We start from the raw sequence: 20,000 nt of genomic DNA on the forward strand, positions 1-20,000 counted from the left end.
CAGCTATCCTTCAGCGAGTATACATGTATAACATAACTCCTCGACGGGAAACCGCCGTTCCATAATGCTAAATTCTTGCCAAACTTAAACTACAAACTAACTTCGTTTCCCGAACGGAACTATTTCATCTGCTCTTCGAATGACAAAGCAGAAGACATGAATGTCGTAACTCTACTTCACGTATCCGTGAAGATTATCATTCGTTGATAGATACCACTGATCATCAAAGTCCATGCAGTTGGGTTTTATTTCTTACATCATATTATATTATATTATATTATAATATATCATATTATATACTATAATATATTATATTATATTATATTATATCATATCGTATTATATTACCGTGCATGCAGGTGTATAAGACGCGCCTTTTTTTTTATTTTAAACTGTAACAAAAACCTGCCATGCACCTAACGCGACCCTCCACAAAAATGTAGGAGTGAGTCTTATATGAGATTGCTTCTTGTACAACGGCAAATACAGTATATATTATATTATATTCTTTATTGTTGTAATGCTTAGCGGCATTTCGTCCGTTTTTACGCTCTGTAGTTCGAATTTCACCGATGTCGAACTTGTCTTTCGTTTTTTCGAAGTCGATAAAATAAGAAGCAGTTGGGCGCTGGGATTGACTCGACCTTCTCCCAAAATTTCAGGCCTTGTGATTCGGGTAAAAAAGTAGAAAGGATTATTGTAATGACGGCTGCTTCTGGTAGGACCCTCGGGTGCATAAAGATTCCCCCACCACCACCACCACGACTCTCCCAGGAATAATGGGTGAAATATACGGATGAACGGATATTATTGTATGTGATTAATTATTGCTAAGGAAGATTGACCAACTGACAATGCGATTATTTGCTGCCCCTTCGTGCATAAGATAGGTGAATATCCTATTTATATATCTTTTCACCTGCACATATTTGAACAATATCTCGCAAATGTATTACTTTCGTTATCAGTTAGGTCACGGTGACCTTCAACGGTTACACTTATGTCATTACATCCTACTTTAAAATATTTGAGAGGATTAAATTGAAAACTTAGTTTATTCGTCTGTGTCTATTAATATCATTAACCTACTTTAGACAATCAGCTTTGATTTATGAAAATCCTGACTATTTAATATAGGCTATACTTTTTTTTCTTTTTTTTTTGAAATTATATTTCACTTTTTTTTTTTTCAGATTTCATAACCGTTTGTCGTTGAACGATGTCAGCATGATTTCGTCGATAAAGCATAATCTATAAACACTGAGAAGACATAGAGAAAAACAAACATTTAAGAGGCTCAATCAATCCCAATTGACAACTCGGATTTTATTTATTCAACCATCGGATATATGCTGGTGAGGTTTGTTGTAGTTGTTGAAGTTGCTGTTATTGTTGTTTTTGTTACTGATACTGTTGCTATTCTTGTTCTTGTTCTTGTTGTTGCAAACAGTTATATTCTTAAGCTAATACTTTCCATATCACTAGGAATCATAGGGTCATTTTCAACAGCGATATCAGTATAGCGTTAAGCGGATTAAAACTAAATCCCACTCCTTGCGGGTTAGGATTCCAGTCTGTCGCTGGTGAATTCCTTTTTCTTTTATTTATTTTTTTCCTTCTTGTGAAAGGAATTGAACTCAGTACTGTGTGGTCATAAAATATTCACTTCCACGGTGTCACCTCAGGTTACAGCTATGAATGATATCCACCCAAAATATCTACTTAAAGTTAAGTGGACTTTGTCGTTCACAGCTAAGCGTCTTGACCAGCGCCTTTAACAGGCCACGAACCGTTCAGCCTTGGGCTATATCTCCAGCTACTTATCAACTCGACAATCTCTGGCTCTCAGCCACAGACTTAAAGAATGTGTGTGTGTGAATGTTTATATGTGTATGTGTGTGTATTAATATTTTATACGCATTTTGTGCGTGCCTATGCGTTATAAAGTAGATAGAAAAACCCCTAGCGAATTGAATTTACGAATCAGTTTCGAATCCCCGTTGCAGTTATTCCTTGAAACAGGCTGAAATTTTACAATCATCGTTCGCCATCTCCAAAAGTCTGTAGAAGCAATCATCTGCTGGTACATACCTCTAATACCTGATATGCCATGAATTGATTTATGATATAACTGTGTGCGCACTTGTGTAGTTATATATATATATGCATACATATATACACGTATGTATACATATATACACGTATGTATACATGAGTATACACATATTTATATAACCGCATACACAAAAGTGACTCTGTGTGTGTGTGTGTGTGTGTGTGTGTGAATGTATATCCTTGTGTGTGTGTGTGTGTGTGTGTGTATGTGTGTGTGTGTGTGTGTGTGTGTGTGTGTGTGTGTGTGTGTGTGTGTGTGTGTGTGTGTGTGTGTGTGTGTGTGTGTGTGTATGGATTTATATCAGAAGCTGAGAGTTTACACAGAGTACTCTGTATGAACAGACTTGCCTGGGGCTAAACTCTGAGAAGACTGCCCACTTTTAGTATAATAAGTATACCTGAGTCGGTGAGTTGGCAGAATCGTTAGCACGCTGGGCAAAATGCTGAGCGGCATTTCTTCGTCTATACGTTTCAAATTCCACCGAGATCGACTTTGTCTTTCATCCTTTCGAGGTCAATAAAATAAGTAGAAGTTGAGCACTAGGTTCGATGTAACCGACTTACATCTTTCCACTGCAATTGCTGGCCTTGTGCCAGACTTTGAAACCAAGACAGTAGGTATACCTACCCACACTTTCCAGTGTATTTAGTTATATATCAGACAATATTTTCACGGCTTAATACATAGTTCTTTAATGTATTTTACAACTTTTACATTGCGACATATACATATATAGTAATGTATGTGCGCACGCGCGTGGGGAGGGGGGGCTTTCCTGTATAAATGCGAATCATGCAATACATACGTAACATATGAATTCATTTTAATATAAACGCTCGATTTTTATGAGACAACTATGAAGAGGGTACGTATATACTACATGTACCTTGCTTCAATTATATGGCTTTGATTTTAAAACTGAATGCTCTAGTGTTATATAAATGTGTGTGTGATATATAGATAGATAGATAGATAGATAGATAGATAGATAGATAGATAGATAGATACATACATACATACATACATACATGCATCGTTTTCCTGTCTTGTTTTCTGTTCGCCACTACATTCCTCCGCGTTACAAATTTAAGAGCCATTCTAACAATGCGTCCTGCCCTAACTCTTCGAAACGCTTAGTTTTAGAATGGTGGCAGCTGAGGAAGGAAATGTTCTCTATGTGGCTTGTGTGTTTTCTATGCTCTGTTTATGTTCTGTTTCTCATTTTGTCCACGTTTTGTTGTAACGTCCTGTACCCAGATATGCATCTATATATAAATGTAGATGTAGGTATGTAATAAATGTATGTATATATGCATATACTCACATATTATTTGTATTATTACATACATATATACATACATACATTGATAGATAGCTAGATACATACATACATACATGCACCGACAGACAGACACATAGATAGATAGGTGCACACACACACACACACATATACACACGTGTGTATGTGTTTGAATTATGCATGTATGAAATTTCGAGTTGGCAGCCCTGAGATATTATAGACGTTTCTTATTCAACGACGTTTTGTGAAATAATGAAGTTTACTGCTGGTTAGTATCGTCTGGTAATGTAAAACAGCATTGCAATGTAGTTAGTACAATTAGTGTAGAGCTTGATGTGGTTGCAATATTTTCATTCTTTGTGCGGAATACAATTTATGATTCGTGGCTGTAAGTTAAAATAATTTTCTCTTATTTCCTTCTGAAATCTCTAGCGTTCGTTGTTTACCCAAGAATTTAGTTTCTTCCATCTGGCATTAAGTAGAGGTAAATCATTGTTTGACTGGTGGAGAGAAACAGTTATGATCATTAAATAATAAATATTCATTTCCGACTTGAGCACACGACTAGATCTTGAAAGTAAGACATATAGTTGCTTCTAGTCTTCATTCTTTTAAATTACAGATATTGATTTGTTTAGACATAAAACTACTATACTCAATTTTTATTCAGAAAGGATGATTATGACGACGCCAAATATTGTATATTATTGCTGGTACGTATTTTATTGACACAGAATAGATGAAAGGCAAAATCTGTCTTGGTGGGATTTAAAATTAGAATATAAAGAAACAACGCTGGATATTGTACGGCGCTTTGTCTGACGATGTACTTTATTTTTTTGTTGGGGGGGGGGGTTGAGAAAAGTTGGAAAATATGCTGTTACATTGTTAATAATAATAATAACAATACTACTACTACTAATAATAATAATAATAATGATGATAATAATAATAATAATAATAATAATAATAATAATAATAATAATAATAATAATAATAATAATAATAACTGCGGGCTAGGGAGAGGCATGACATGGTATGAGCACTAACCGCAGAGAGAGGTGAAGTTGAAGACTAGCAAAATCCTAGTAAAGGTTTAAAAAAACGACAAAACAACCATACTCTGGGTTATGTCAATACACACAGATAGGGAGATCAAGATTAACAGGCTAGATATTGTTGACAAGGACAACCAAGAACAAACAACGCCTTCTAATCGACGTACCAGTCCCAACAAATGACTATGTATCTCTAAAGTAAAAAAATGGAGAAACTCCCAAAAATCAAACATCTGGAAACCGAGACAGCCCGGACGTGGAGCTCGAAGACAAACGTAATCCCTATAAAAACTGGTGCTTTAAGTATGGTCAAAAACATAGAGACAAGTACACAACCAAAACACTAGGACTTACGAATATATATAAGAAACAGAAGATAGTCCTACTAGGCACTGCATCCATCCTACATAGAACACTTTCAATACAGAAGAAATAACAATAGCATAACAGCCCTAATAACAACACAGTATACCCAGAACACTCAGAGCTGCGCTCGGTAATGCAGTGAAAACATGTAATAAAAATAAAACTAATGAATTATTATTATTATTATTATTATTATTATTATTATTATTATTACTATGATGATGATGATAATAATCAAATGCAGAATGTGTGGTGAGAGGGGTGAAACGGTATAGCACGACACGAATACAAAAGATGTCATGACAATTTGGCAAGAATGATCCACTGGGAGCTCTGTGGAAATCACAGCCTCCAAAGAGTAAAGACGTGGTATGAGCAAATCCCAGAAGGAGTCACCGAGCATGAGAATTGCAAAATCCTCATTTTGCAAAAATGATTCAGTGCGATCACCTGACCAGATATCGGAAACTGGACATTGTTATGGTGGATAAAAAAGATAGAACATGCATGGTAATCGACACAGCATGCCCCGGTGACAACAGGATCAATGAGAAAGAAAAAGAAAAAATAAACAATTATGACGATCTGAAGTGGGAAATACGAAGGTTGTGGCCAGTGAAAAGAGTAGACGTGATACCAATAGTGATTGGCGCGTTTGAAAGTATTTGCATTCAACTACCAACATGGCTGGAAAAGATTGGTGCAAGTGTAAAGGTAGAACACCAACAAAAATCAGCATTGCTTGGAAATGTAAGAATTCTTCGCAAGGTTCTTGAAGCATGACCAGTAAGCAAGTGTCACTTAGTCTGCTGGCTATAGACAGCTGATACTTTCCATCATACCCAGCAAAATAAGCTGAGTTTCCGTCACACACATAATAATAATAATAATAATAATAATAATAATAATAATAATAATAATAATAATAATAATAATAATAATAATAATAATAATAATAATAATAATAAACGGGCTGATTACTACCTAGCTCAGATACCAGGAAATCCCAAAATGGCTGAAGTTCAAAAGATAGTGCTCATGGGAACTGCCCATATCCTACGTAAAATACTGTCTATGTGATCTCAAATTTTAAAACAAACACATAATTTTCTTATGGTTTCTTAAACATTCTCTAGAACAAAACTGTACAAATCCAAATATATGGTACCCTAGGCATAACACCTACATGAACTTCTAACTTGTTGTCTCTTGAGGTCTCTGGGTGAGACTTGGATCCAACTTGTACAAATGCAAAGCAAAAGTCAAACATAAAATAATAATAATAATAATAATAATAATAATAATAATAATTGAACTCAGAACGTAAAGACGGACGAAATGCCGCTAAATATTTTGTCCGACTCTCTAACCATTCTGCCAGCTTGCCGTCTAAACATTAATAAGGATGATGACGATTTTCTGTTTTAGCTCAAGGCCACAAATTTGTCGGGGAAAAAGTGTTGTAAACTGATTCACACACAAATTAATAGTATGGCAAAGCTGACAAGGTACTCTATCTTCTAAGAAGAGGAGACGAAATTAGATATCTCCTAAGAATTCCAGTGTGAAACATTACCGTTTCCAACATTTCACTGCCATTTTGAGACTGCATATATTAAAAAGTATCACAGTTATTAGAAATATAAAAACATGTCTCATTGCTACAAAATGGGAGCCAGTAGCATGACGTGAACAGCAAACCTGATTTCACAAATAAGTAAGTTTATTGTAATTCCAACCGTAACACACTTTGGTATTATTGATTTCTTACAATGGTACAAAGCTGCATATTTGAAATGGTGATGCAGTCACTTGCTGTCTCGATACTAGTATAAGTTTAACATTTATTTTATCGTGGCCATAAGAGTGAATGGGAAGATCAACCTTGGCTCGTTTGGAATAGCTTTGACTAATTTTGAGATAATTTCAGACAAGTTCAATTTTAGCGTAATTATATATATGTATGTGTATGTGTGTGCGCGTGTGTGTATGCATTTATACATATATATATATATATATATATATATATATATATATATATATATATATATATATATATATATATATATATATATATATATATATATATATATATATATATATATATATATATCTTTTGTCTTTTACTTGTTTCAGTCATTAGACTGCGGCCATACTGGGGCATCGCCATGAAGAACTTTTTGTTGAATGAATCGATTACAGTCCTATATTTTAAGCCTAGTACTTGTTCTATCCGTCCCTTTTGTCGAAGCGCTCGGTTAATAAACACCAGCACCGGATGTCAAGCGGTGGTACAGGACAAGCATACACAAAACACACACACACACGCACATATATATATATATATATATATATATATATATATATATATATATATATATATATATATACAACGGGATTATTCCAGTTGTCTACCATATCCACTCACAAGGTTTTCGTCGGTCCGAGGCTACAGTAGGAGACACATTTTCAAGATGCCACGAAGTGGGATTCAACCCAGAAGCAAGCTTCCTATCACATACCCTCGCCTATATGTTTACATATATGCATGTATGTATTTACAGACAGATAGAGAGAGAGAGGGGGGAGATATGACTAGACATGCGCATTGCCTGTGCAAGTGCAGAGTAATCGCAGAGCAATGTGAGATTAAGTGTTTTCCTCAAACATATACCCCACCGCACGGTCCGGGAATCGAAATTACGATCTGATGATTATAAGTGTAACACTCTTACTCGGCCAAGTGCCCACACGCATGCAAAAACATATATATATATATATATATATATATATATATATATATATATATATACATATACATCACACACGCGTATATATGTGTGTGTGTGTGAGTGTGTGTGTGTGTGTGTGTGTGTGTGTGTGTGTGTGCGTGTGTGTTTTGCCCTTACCTCTCCGACACCACCCTCCTCACCGGCACCCATCATCGACCCTATCGCATCACCGACTCCTTCAATATCACGTCTACCAACATCATCTATTGCATCTCCTGCTCTCTCTCCCATTCTTTGTACATCGGACAAATGGGGCGCCGTAACTGCCTCAACACCCAGTCATAATGTTGTAAGAGCTGGGTCAGGCAGCTCCTACCTGGTCGAAAGCCATATTGGGTATCATTCAGCAAGTTATTTTCTTCAAGGAATTCGATTAGTTTTCCTCTGACTATCCTTTCCATGACTTTACTGATGTGTGAAGTCAGAGAGATAGGCCTACAGTTTTTGGCATCTACTCTGCTTCCCCCTTTACGGATTGGGCATATTATTCCCTCCTTCAGCTTGCTTGGCAGTCTGTCATTTGCGTGAAAGCTCTGGAAGAAGATCTAGAGGGGTTTTGCCAGGGCATGCTTCCACGATTTAAGGAGGATTGCTGGGAAACCATCAGGATCAGCAGTTGAGTTTGTGTCCATTTCAGCTATAGCTAGTAGTATATCTTCTTCGCTAATGTCGATGTATTCCATCGTAACTGCCTCGCTGGTTATAGGTGAGGCAGCAAAAAAATCCACTGGTTCGTTCACTTGTCTGTGTTCCAGCGGAGTGGTGAAGACACTTTTGAACTGGTCATTCAGCAACTCACTGATCCTATTTGGACTGTCTGTGAGGGAGCCATCCTTTTCGAAGAGGGATCCAATCTTGCAGCGTACTGAGGCTGTTTCTTTCGCGTAATGAAAGAAGGCCTTTGAGTTTGACTTAATGTTTTTTTATAACCCAGGCTTCTTGATCTGCTCTCTCCCTCACATAGGATTGTTGCAGCCTTTTTTCAATCTCCATCAGTGTCGTTTTTAGGCGGGACCTTTCGCTACTTTTGGGATGCTGGTTGAGTCGATTTGCAACTTTCGTCCGTCGTCTCATGAGGATCTTCCTCTCCCTTGGAATCTTGTTCCTATTTGTTTTGACCTTGTGCTCTGGGGCATATTTCTGGCATATGGCTTGCACAATAGACATGAAACATTCTAGTTTCATGTCAATGTCTGATGTGGAGAGACATTTTGGCCAATCGTCTCTGAGGATCTCTTTCTGGATCGATTTCCAGTCTACTTTGTGGAAATTCAGATTGGAGAGATTTCGGGTGCTTCCTTTAGGCTGTATGTCTCTAGTTACTTTCGGCTCAAACATAGACAGCTCTATTATGTTGTGATCCGAGACTAATGTCGGCGTCACTTTCACATCAAGAATGATGTCCATATTGTTCGTGAAGCAGAGATCCAGAATGTTATTCGCTCTAGTTGGTCTGAGAACAGCTTGCTCCATGAATAGGGCATTGGTGAGGTTGAGCAGGGACTCCACCTGTGCTTGCTTGCGATGAGTCATTCCTGAGAGTATGAGACCTTCGGGCCATTTGACGTTGGGGAAGTTTAAATCACCCATAAGCAATATGGTCACGTGGTGTTCCAATTTCATGAGGATTTCTTTAATTCTAGTGAAGCAATCTTCAAATTTGCCTATGTGGTTTGGAGCATCGGATGGGCAATATGTATTGCATATGAATATATTATGTTGTATTATGTATACAATTAGAGTGTCACATACCGAATTTGAGTATGACAGTAAGACCTGGGGTGTGAGGTTGTCACGGATGTATACAGCAACTCCACCATGGCTCCTTTCCCTTCTGTCTGTTCGCAGTATGACATATTTTGGTACATGTACTTCTGCATCCTCTATATCAGGGCCGAGGTGAGTTTCCATAAGTGCTATGCATAGGGCTTGATTGCATGCAGCAAGGTCTCTCAGGAAAGAAATTTTGCTTTTATTATAATGCAACAGGCCCCCAATATTTAGTAAAAATATTGGCGTGATGACTGTGCAGGCGTTAGGGGAGGCCATCCCATGTCTGTTGACTGTGGTGGTCTTGCGCAGTGGTGGGCAAGGTTCCTTGTTTGTGCTTGGTGTAGCCAGGTCAGCTGCTGCACAATCTTTTGCGCCATGTACAAAAAAGACTATAAAAAATAGTTTCATTTGACTTACTAAATAAATGTAATAACCAAAAATAATAATTATTATAGTATTGTATAGTTTATAAATTGTATTTTTATTACAACGATGTTGTTTGTTTCTTCTGAAAGTATTGATAGAGTTTGGATATGCACCATATATGGTCCCTCATTTTGTAAATAATAATATAGATTAGTTCGTCGAGAACAGTGCTTGTTAGGTCTGTATTGATGATTTCTGTCAATTCACTAAATTCTCCCTTCCATGGTGTGCGAATAACAATAATTATTTAAGTAACTTCAAATCTGGTTATCCCTAAAATAATTAGTAAATTTGATTTCCATTGCTGTAGCCTAAAAAATATATATATCTATGGGGTATTTTAGTTATCGCATTTACAGTCTTAAGTATATATTAACACTTATTACGGAATTCTCTCTGCGATAGATTAAGTAAACAAAGAGAGAAATTTTCATTAGGTTTCTATTCATATCTTCTACGGAATTATCCCTCCGAGAAAATAATAAATATAGATTATAATTAGTTAGTTTAAACAATAATTTTTTTATACCAGTTAATTTAAATAGATAAAAGAGTTGTTGTATTGAAGATGTAATTGTTCATATATTTTTTTGTTGCAGTTATACGTAGAACACTTACATACTTAATTATATACATTTATATACACACATATCTTATTGTTGTATGTTGTGGTGACGAGCGACTATCTTGGACACGAAAGGGTTTGTGTTTGAGATGTAATGAAGTGAATTTTGATGGTTGTGGATTGCACTTAACTTGATTGTATCGTCTGTTAAAGTGTTTTGTTTTTTAATTGTATTTGATGTATGATTGAATAGTTAACGCTCGCGCTCATAGTACATAGACATTTGAATTAGTTTTTACAATCCAGCCGTCTTTTAACACGGAATTTCGTCTTTTTTAAAATCATGACCCTGAAGTGACTCTATATATATAATGGAACTGTGATTATGTATATCAGAAAATATATATATATGTCGAAACAACTTGTTGGCCTTTTATGGTTTTTATAATTATTTGTGTTATATAATATTATGTTATGTTATATATTATATTCATAGTATTTGATGTAATATTGTAATATAAATAAATTATTAGATTGTCAATAGTATATCTCTATATTTAATTTATCATTATAATTGAATTATACCAATATTTATATGGTGTCCAACTGACGTACCAGTGAATTGGATGTTTAACACACCCCTTTGAAGGATTGCTTTGCCTCAGTTTGTTACTATATATATATATATATATATATATATATATATATATATATACATATATATATATATATATATATATGAGTGTTGGCGATTGAGAAATAATTGTAACATGATAGAATGCAAACCAGTGATTTTACGGTTGTCATATACCATACCATTTCAGTTATTCGCAGTACACACACACACACAAACACACACACACACACGCATATATACATACATATATATATATATACATATATATACATATATATATATATATATATATATATATATATATATATATATATATATATATATATATATATATATATATATATATATATATATATATATATGAGTGCATGTACGATATACACGCACACACACTCACACACTCTGTGTGTGAGCGGGCGCACATGTGCAAGTACAAACTAATACTGGTGTTATCTGTTCAGAGAAAGATGGTAAAGCCACTACAGTTAAGGAACTCAAAGTATTAAAACTAAATGTCAATAGCCTCTATTAAAACAATGCGTTCAAGAAAAGGAACACATATATTCACATCTATTTGTGTGTGTGTGTGTGTGTGTGTGTGTGTGTGTGTGTGTGTGTGTGTGTGTGTGTGTGTGTGTGTGTATGTCATTGTTCAGTTTTATTTTAAGATTTCGTGTCAATAGAGAAAGACCCGGTTTTTAATGTAGATCGAAGGCTCTTTCATTGGAATTTCAACGTCAACAACAGGGTATTTTTTATTTATGTATGTACGTATATATGTATGTATGTATGTATGTACGTACGTATGTATGTATGTATGTATGTATGTATATGTATGCATGAGTTAGTGTGTGTGTGGGAGTTCTTCGCTTGACAATTATATGGAGGAAAGAGTGATTTAGCCATATGAAATAAGAAAAAGCCGTGTTAAATTTCATTCATTTCTTAACGTGTTAAAACATTTGTCGCAATAGTCCCATCTAGTCACTGATACATCTCCTCTCCAACAGTTTGAAACTTAGTTAATGGCAAGTTTTATAATGGTTTCAATTTATATTTCTCTTTTTTCTTTCTTTCTTTCTCTTGAGCTCACAAACATATATGCTCGTTGTATACATACTCTTTGACCTTGATTTTTTTAACAACAGTCCTTGTTACTTACTTTCAGGTTGTGCACCTTTGTTCTCTTAAATTTTCATATCTATACATGATTTTATTTTATCTTTTATTTTCACTTTATTTCACTTTACTCTTTGTTTTTCTCTTTCGTTTTTTTTTTCTCTTCCGCTTTTTATTTCCTTCACATTTCATAATTTTTTTTAATTTATGCTACGCTGTTTCCTATGTATACCTAAAAGTTATCTGAGTACATTCTTATTATGTTACTAGTCAACTGAAATTAAGTTCATGCTATGTAAAGTGAATTTTATTTTAATCAAATGAAGGGGGGGAAAAGGGGGGAACAAATGCAAATAAAACAAACATGCCGATAAAATCACATGTATATGTATCCAGCTTTCTGAACATTAGTATTTACACAAACATGCTTATATCTACACCCAGACTTATGTATACACACACATATACAATGGGTGCGTTTATTTATATATTGCAATAATATACGTTCTAAAATATTTATATATGTATAAACACGTGTGTGTGTGTGTGTTTATGTGTGATGGACTCTCCCGGCGAAGACGACGTATGAGTGTTCAGCTTTTTTGCCGAACGACCTGCACAAATGATTTCTTTATAGTGATCAAATGTTCGTGCCGCACTTCACCTCACTCTCTCCAACAAATCGATGTTGTCTGAACAGGTGCACCGTGTGCCACGGGTCGAAGTGATCACAGAACAAGGTGCGATGCAGTGTTATGTTCAAGAACACAAAGCGCACTATCCAGTCTAGGAATTGAAATCACAATCGCTCGTGCAACACCCTAACCACAAGGCCATGCGACCTCATATATATATATATATATATATATATATATATATATATATATATATATATATATAGGGAGAAAGAGGGGAAGAGAGGATCCACTCCCTCTCTCTATCTAGATAGATAGATAGAGATAGATAGATAGATAGATAGATAGATAGATAGATAGATAGATAGATAGATAGATTATATATGTGCTTGTGTGTGAAGGCACATGGCTTAGTGCTTAGGATGTTGCACTCACGATTACGAGATCGTTAGTTCAATTCCTAGACCGGGCGTTGCGTTCTGTTCTTGAGCAAAGCACTTCATTTCATGTTGCTCTGCGATCATTCTGTCATGTGACATGTGGCACACGGTGCACCTGTTCAGGTAAAGTTGATTTCATAGATGGAGTGAGTTTATGTAAACACAAACATTCGATCACTATAAACAAATCGTCTGTGTGGTTGTTCAGCAAGAAATTGTCGAACCTTCATACGTCGTCTATCGAGCTGACAGTCTATGATATATTTATATATATATATATATATATATATATATATATAGCGGATTCTCCCGCTGATCTCGATGTATCAGGATCCACCGGTCTAGATGTTAGACTACCCACACGGATAATTGTTTTCAGGTGTAAAGGCCTCTGTAGGACCAGCTACGCTCATGGTAATTGCTGATAGTAGAGAGTTAGTGCAAATGTTTGATATATATTCAATTAGAAATATACCTCGGGCTTTTCTATTAGAATCCTTTATCTCCTAGGTTAGTTGCCTTCGCCACAATTTAGAAGGCTTGCATGCGGAAACGTCGAAGTCATTGCCACCCTTCTCCTTCTGAAAATGTTGTGTGCGTGTGTGATGTGTGTGTGTGATGTGTGTGTGTGTGTGTGTGTGTGTGTGTGTGTGTGTGTGTGTGTGTGTGTGTGTGCGTGCTTGCGTGCGTGCGTGTGTGTGTTTGAACTAGTATTTGCATACATGCATGTATAATTGTTCGTTTGGTTTAAAATTATTTCCTGGCATCGGATATTCAACATAAAATGGACCGTTGTTTCGTTCTAGTGTTTTTTCTTTTCTTTTCGTTTATCTATTTACAAAAGGCCTGACCTAACTCTCACCCTCGATAAGTCAATGGTGATGTTTAAACCAGCCTCAAGGAAACTACACATTAGACCACCAATGATTTGTGTGGATGGCACTAGAAAGCAAATCATTGAAACTTTACTCACTCAGGTCATGCATTCAGCAATTTCTATTCCCTTGATGATGAAATATCTAGATATACGTCTGATAGAAGCAACAGAAGCTTTCAAGTCATTGGAGCGTCGTGTCTGGCTCAGAACACCATCATAAAGAGAATTACACATTAGGTGTAAAAAAAAAATTCGACAAGATCACTCTAGATCTGTAGCAATCTTCTAAAAAAATTGTCGGTCGTTGGCGATATCATTCAATGTACATTAGTTTAGCAACATGAAGGTAACAGTGAACCAGTGGTGTTCATCCTAACCTTACGACTGACTAATATCTTGCGTGACTTAGTTTTGTGCCTAGGTATGCCTGCTTGTTCCCATGCAGTTACGTATGTATATATGTATGTCTATGCGTATGTATATATTTGTGTCAGCAAAAAATACTCTACTTGTGTGTATACACACACACACACACTTCTATACTATGTCCTATACACGTATATGTGTGTGTGTGTGTGCAGTTAGGATATTACACTCATGATCGCAAGACTGTAGTTTCGATTCCTGAACCGGAATCAAAAAACTCCTTTTCAATAGAATTCCTGAAATTTGAACTCTTGAATCCCTCTCCAAACGTACATAGACAAAACATATATAAGGAGCGATTGTAAAGTAATATTTTGCACTAAAGCATGGGTACGGACTGTTAAACCTCAATTTATTTTTCTCACTGACTTCCGAAAAAATTTTTTGTAATATTTGATAAGATGGATAGATCGAAACCGGTTATATTTTAAATCACTCATTTTAACAAAAATATTAAACATTCTCTAAAATATACTTTTGTGCCTTTTCCAACTTTATTTACTTTTATAACTATATACATGTGTGTGTATGTGAGTGTGTGTGTGTGTGTGTGTGTGTATGTGTGTGTGTGCCTGTGTGTGTATAACCATATGTGGATCGTTGTCGAGTTTTTTCCTCCGTCTTCCTTTTCTCTTGGACTTTCTTCTGTCTCCTGTTTCTGAAGAAGAGCTTTGCTCGAAACGTAAAGCTACCTTTCTTTCCTTCCCTGAGCGTCTGCTAATACTTTGCATGTACCACGTCCTCGCGTTGTTGCTTTTTTCTTGTGTTTTTCTTCGTTTGGTGGGGATCAACTATATATATATATATATATATATATATGTGTGTGTGTACACACACGCACGCACACACACACACACACACACACACACACATACACACACGCACACATGAGTATTGCTTGGTTCCTGGCTTATTCAAATTGAGAAATATGGTCACTTACAAAAGATCACTTTACTCTTTTACTTGTTTCAGTCATTTAACTGCGGCCATGCTGGAGCACCACCTTTAGTCGAGCAAATCGACCCCAGGACTTATTCTTTGTGAGCCTAGTGCTTATTCTCTCTGTTACTTTTGCCGAACCGATCCTTTATTTCCATGCATTGTATTAGCCGTCTTAAACGTTTCGCGCGCGCGCGCACTCACACGTATATATATATATATATATATATATATATATATATATATATATGGGAGAATGTACGAAAAAAAACACCAACAGACGAGGACAGGTGGTGTAAACAACAAAATGATGTATTAGTTTGACGCTCGGGAATACAGAAAGTCTTTAACGTTTCGAGCTACGCTCTTCAACAGAAAGAATACGGAGAAAACAAGGAGAAAAACACGGAGAAAAAAAATTGAATGGTGTTTGGTCAGCGATTAATCATGGTGTCTGATATATATATATATATATATATATATATATATATATATATATATATATATATATATATATATATATATATATATATATATATATATATATATATATATATATATATATATATATATATATATATATATATATATATATATATATATATATATATATACACAGGAGTGGCTGTGTGGTAAGTAGCCTGCCTACCAACCACATGGTTCCGGGTTCATTCCCACTGGGTGGCACCTTGGACAAGTTTCTTCAACTATAGTCTCGGGCCGACCAAAGCCTTGTGAGCGGATTTGGTAGACGGAAACTGAAAGAATCCTGTCATATATATGTATGTGTGTGTGTGTATGTTTGTGTGTATGTTTGTCCCCCCAACATCGCTTGACAACCGATGGTGGTGTGTTTGCATCTCCGTAATCTAGCGGTTCGGCAAAAGATACCAATAGAATAAGTACTAGGCTTACAAAGAATAAGTCCTGGGTTCGATTTGCTTGACTAAAGGTGGTGCTCCAGCATGGCCGCAGTCATGTGACTGAAACAAGTAAAAGAGTAAAGAGTAATGTATATGAGTATCTGAGTGAAAGTAGGAATACTTTGAAGTATGTGTCAGTGTGACTCTCTGTATATGTATGACTAAGTTGGATATTTCCTTGTAAAGCTGCATTAACCATATTTGAATTCAGCAGAACAACTCATCAGACTTGTGACGTGTGATACTTTTTGATATATATTCTATCTATAGAAGGTAGGCGAGAGACTGAAGTAGGAGAAGACTATATTGAGTGATTTATACAATATCAAATACAGTTTATTTAGTTTATAAATTCAGATTGTACTTATTTCAGTTTGGCTTCTCACCCCTCAGTGTTCATTACGACAAGTACCAGTCATGTACTATGATGATACAATTGGCTATACACCTCTCCTACAAATGCGTGACCACGTGCCAAACTGAGAAATCGATATTGTCTATCTATAGAGAATATTTAACATGAAAATAGTTTTCGTCATGATTTATAAAGATACTTTGGCACATAAATAATGGTATGATTAAGAAGTTCATTTCGATACTGTTACTCGACAGTACTTTGGTAAAGTGTGTTTTACTATAGCTTTGAGTTGACCAAATCATTATGACATAAAATTAAGTAAGAAGGGAAATGTGCACACGAGAAATATCCAAACAAAATTTATGCGTTGGACAAAACGTATGCTGTGATAGTTCTAGATAGTTATAGAGTTACTTCCATTTATGGTAAAGTGAACTTTGGCTTCCATCCTTTATGGGGATGAAATCCACGGTTTATAACATCAAATACAGTAAAATAGTAATATTGGTGGTATCCCAATTTCAGCGGTACATATTCAGGAAAAATAACTTTTCGTTATCGGTCAACTGAGTTTCGATAAAAGACAGAGTCAACGACTATTGAAAAGGTTGCAAGACGCAACGAAAATTTTAGTAAAAATAATAAGTAAATGAATGGAAATCAGACCGGTGAGTGTGTTAAATTAATAAGGCACTAAAATAGAATATATATATATATATATATATATATATATTATATTATATTATATTATATTATATTACATTATATTATATCAGAGGAAAAATCAAAATTAAAGCAGAATGAGTATCTCAATCATTTAAAGTAATTTAATTTGAAGATACTCGTTCTAAATGATTTGAGATAGGACGTTCTGCCTTGGTTTTGATTTTTCCTCTAATATAATATATACCAGCTATAACGGAACACTAACACGAATCCCTAGATTCAGCTTTAGCTGTGATCTTGAAACCTAACGGTTGACCTACTGTAGCACTTTCCCAGTGTACTTATTCGTTTAGATCACAAGTGAACTAAACTTCTCATATTGTGTGTGTGTATCTATCTATATATATATATATTATGTGTGTGTATATATATATATATATATATATATATATGTATTAAATTTAAATGTTGAAGTGAATCTGACGGCTTTTGTGTGTTATTTTAAATGGCTTATAAACACCTTCCACGCTGCAATTGTTTTCGTTCCAGCACACGATCTCAGATCAGGTCACTTGCTATGCAAGTACATCTCCGTAATTTATATATATATGTGTGTGTGTGTGTGTGTGTGTGTGTGTGTGTGTCTATCTATCTATATATGTATATATATATATATATATATATATATATATATATATATATATATATATATATATATATATATATATATAGAAATATATATATTTATTTATTTATTTATTTATTTATATATATTCATATATGTATATCTATCCATGTATATATATCATAGCAATGTATTCCATTATCCGGGTAGTTTTCTTTCTACCTGAACGTGACTGATACCCTCATGTCTTTGATCACAGGAACCGTACCAAAAGACATGATGCAAGGTGACATCACTCATATTCTCTTTATATCAAAATTTGACACTTTCTCTTTATTCGTGCTATGTGTCGACTTAATGTCATAGCTCCAGGCAATATATAATTTAGATGAATATTGTTGAGTACTTTAGTCATTTAAAAATATCTCGCTAATAATGATTACGGCGTACACTGTGGGGTATATATGCGTCGTGTTAACGAGAAAGTACGTTTGTGTGCGTGCCTTCGCACATGTATGTGTGTGCGTGTGTATGTATACACACACACCCACATACACACACACACACACACACACACACACACACACACATATATATATATATCAGTGTGTGTGTGTGTGTGTGTATACGTGTGTGTTTCCATGGGCGTGTACATGTGTGTATAGACATACATCATTGAGTCTTGCATTTAAACATCAAAGATATCTTGTATAGAAAAAAAAAGAACAGCTCGCTGAAGTTAATTTCTCAGAGACGCCATAAATATAAAAATCAGGAGTTAAGTAGACGTGAACATATATAATGCAGAGCATCAAATATCTAATTAGAAATACTAATGTTGGGTTTTGAGGAGAAAATTGACTCAGTAGCTACTATTACTTTAATTATGTGCGAAGACAACTCTGTGCATGTTTCGATATAGTTAGACCTCCTCAATAAAGCATAAACTCCGTACTTACCAAAATATGATAGATGGCGTCTCTGGATTATAAACTTGGGAGATTTTCTTTGTTTCTTTTTTTTTAATACTAATATTAAAGTGTGTTAACGTTAGTGTACATTAAATTGAACCTGAAAAAATGTATTGTTGAAGTGACACATTTAATCACACCAAAAATTCTTTCACATCTGCGCCTACTTTAAACGACATGTATTTCAAATAAATAATATATAAATTAGTCATTGGTGACAGAAGCAGTATTTGTAGCATATATTAATTAGAACGCTCAACCTAACACGAATGGGTTTATAACGCCTTAGATTGCAGTGAACGTACCAAAACAAAAAAATTTTGTGTAGACGACTAATACTAAAAAGCATCTAAATTTCATTATCGGTTGACGACATTCTGTCAGTAAACGGTGGATTGCACTACCGTATCACGTGATTTCACCGTATTGCGAATCATCAGTGACAGCTAGCCAAGCCGAATGCCTGACAGAAAATCAGTCAAACGATATAGATTAATACTGACCGAACAACCAATGGTGTCGCGGAAAGCTGGAGGACTGTATATAAATTAGCTAATAGTGACAGAAGCAGCTTTTGAAATGTATTTGATCTAATCAACGACAACAAAGAGCTGCACTGCAACAACAAAATATATTTAAGATGGCCCGAGAAGTGAATACTTGTTACAAGGCAGCCTTAATGTACATCACAAGGTATACAAAGTCACAGTAAAAGGAGATTGTAGTATCCGCCAAACCTACAAATGTTTATCCTGCGCAAAGCAAGAAGAATGGTTAACGCGTTGCCTGTCCTGTGTATCATGTGATACAGAGGTTATATTTCTCTGGTGACCATGCATCATATATGATACACATTCCCAATTATTTTCAACCACCTGAATAACTCGGGTTTGGAGAAGAGAAAGCCTTACATTATCCATAACGTATGAAACAAAAACTAACTAAAAATTTGAAAGCAAGCATGGATGTTTAGGACAAACTTATGAAA

General features: G+C 35.2%; 1 protein-coding gene across 7 annotated transcripts in view; it reads left to right on the forward strand.

Moving 5' to 3' along the window:
* LOC106873196 (dual specificity tyrosine-phosphorylation-regulated kinase 1A) overlaps positions 1-20,000 on the forward strand; it is a 400,225-nt gene that overhangs the window by 139,321 nt on the left and 240,904 nt on the right. For 5 of the 7 annotated variants that reach the window (XR_016242000.1, XR_016241995.1, XM_089352804.1 and 2 more), the window contains exon 1: positions 1,199-1,355. The gene's annotated coding sequence lies outside the window, so the exon portion shown is untranslated. Of the gene's footprint in view, positions 1-1,193; positions 1,356-20,000 lie in introns of those variants that run through there. The other 2 variants (XR_016241997.1, XM_089352809.1) reach the window with 1 other exon arrangement.

The sequence above is a fragment of the Octopus bimaculoides genome, chromosome 5 (genome assembly GCF_046866305.1).
Source record: "Octopus bimaculoides isolate indiv1 chromosome 5, ASM4686630v1, whole genome shotgun sequence".
NCBI lineage: Eukaryota > Metazoa > Mollusca > Cephalopoda > Octopoda > Octopodidae > Octopus > Octopus bimaculoides.